Raw genomic sequence first — 2,131 nt, 5'->3', positions numbered from 1 at the left:
ATGCTCGCCGCTGCCCACTTAGAAGCGAGCCCTCTGCAAAATAGTGGAGTTGGTGCCGAGGAGAGGAAAAGCTGCGCTGAAGCCCAAAGATTGCTTCTCGGGTTACAGATCTATGCACAGCAAGGAACCCTCCCACTTTACATATACTTCTTTGGGAAGATTAGTCTTCTATGATGTGAATTTTGAATTAAAGGTGACGGCCCTGCCCTCAGCTCCAACTCGTATTTTTCATTCTTTACTCTTCTTACCGCTGAGAGAACGGCTCCCGGATTAGTTCTGCTCAAAGGCTGATCCTGCCACTCTAAGGCTCAAAAACGTCATGTGGCTCCCACTGAGGTCCTGTTGGTCAAGCTCTTCAGAGTGGGGCTGAGTCTCCCCATGAGACCAGAGACTCCCAACAGTGGGGCCATGACCTCTCCATCACATGCACTCACACTTTGAGTCCCCATCAGAACCTAACTGTTGGGTGAGATATTTACGTATTGGGGGTGGGCATCTGTAGGGGATCCCCATACCTGGGATGGGATAGGATGGGAACTCCAGAATGTCCAACAGGTATGATGCTAGTTCAGTGCTTCATTAAACATTTGTGTAACGAGTGAGTGAACAGCCGTTATGACCTTCTTGGCCTTTGATTTCTCTATTCTCAGGACCAGAGACCAGGGCAAAGGTGAAAAGGTCTCTAAAATCTTAGGCAATACTGGGTTTCATTGCCTTGTCTAGGCCAGGGAAATAACCTAGATAATGAAAAAAAAATTAAACATTTCTTACATTTGTCTAGGGCAGGGTTTCTCAACTTTGTCACTGTCGACATATTATGCTGGATAACTCTTCCATGGGGGGGGGGGGGCGGCTGTCCTGTGCATTGTAGGGTGTTGAGCAGCACCCCTGACCCAAGTTGTTAAATCAAACGTGTCTCCAGACATTGCCAAATGCTCCGGGGAAGGGCGAGATTACCCTCAGGTTAGAAATAATGGTCTAGGGCAGTGATTCCCAGCTCCAGTGGCATATTAGATTCACACGGGGAGCTTTACAAACAACTGACGCCTGGGTCCCACCTGGAGATATTCTGATGTAATTGGTGCTGAGAAGCGGCCCAGGTAGAGGGAATTCGGTAAGCTCTGCAGGTGGTTCTAATGCTTAGCCAGGTCTGAGAGCACTGGTCTAGTGCTTGGCAGTCTACAAGTGTAATATGCATTACAGGCTTCACAGCACACCTGGGTGGAAGGGGAGGTAGCTTGTTAGTGTGGTTTTCTGACTTGAGAAGTGAGATCCAGAGACTTGTGGTGTTGTCTTGTGAGTGGTGGAGTGGGAATCGGAACTCCGCTCGTCCGGCTCCTAACCCACTCTTCCAAGGGCCAGGGCACAACCTAAGCAGGATTGATGTTGAAGGGGGTCCTGGATGGAAGTCTTCCATTGTGCAGTGCTTTTCCTCTATCCTGGTCTCTTGTTTCCTCCCTTTCAGTTTCCCTGAGTGTCTCTATGCCAAGGCACACTAGCAGTCATTTACACTTTAGCGTGAACATGAGCTAGTCTCCCTCTTCTAGAGGGATTTGCCAGTTATGCCTCATTGATAACAGTGAGAAGGAAGGCTTTACATCAGCTCATAAGTGAGGTGGAACAGTTTGGGGTGGTAACCTGTGTGCTCATGACACCTCTGAAATCAAGTCCGACTGGTAATTGCCTTTGGTTAAGGTTCACCTCATTCTAGTTTTGGCTTACAATTCTATCCAGTTCCATCTCATTTACGAATCATTTTTAGAGCATCTCCTATGTGTATAGTATGGAATTGGAGATCGGTGGTGGCTGGATCTCCTTACCTAGGCTTTAAGTTCCCAGGTGGAGGGCATTTTTTCCTGCTTCTGTGGCATTCACTACATTTTGGTCCTGACTAGACATGTACCATGCAAAGTATTTAACACGTGGATAATTGAATGTCAGCTCACACATCCTGAACCCAAGCCTGTGCTCCTGGGGAAAGACCTTACAGGTGCAATGTCAGGACTAAATCTGCAGGTGTGTGGGTGATATTTCTCCTTCAGCCCAGGGATGGCATCAGGAGAAGCTGGCTTCAGAAGCCCCAGAGAAAAAGTGAGCACAGTGGGGTTCTGAAGCTTCTTCAAAACAGATG

Source organism: Acinonyx jubatus, chromosome C2 (genome assembly GCF_027475565.1).
Source record: "Acinonyx jubatus isolate Ajub_Pintada_27869175 chromosome C2, VMU_Ajub_asm_v1.0, whole genome shotgun sequence".
Taxonomy (NCBI): domain Eukaryota; kingdom Metazoa; phylum Chordata; class Mammalia; order Carnivora; family Felidae; genus Acinonyx; species Acinonyx jubatus.
Note: the sequence above shows the minus strand (reverse complement) of the source record.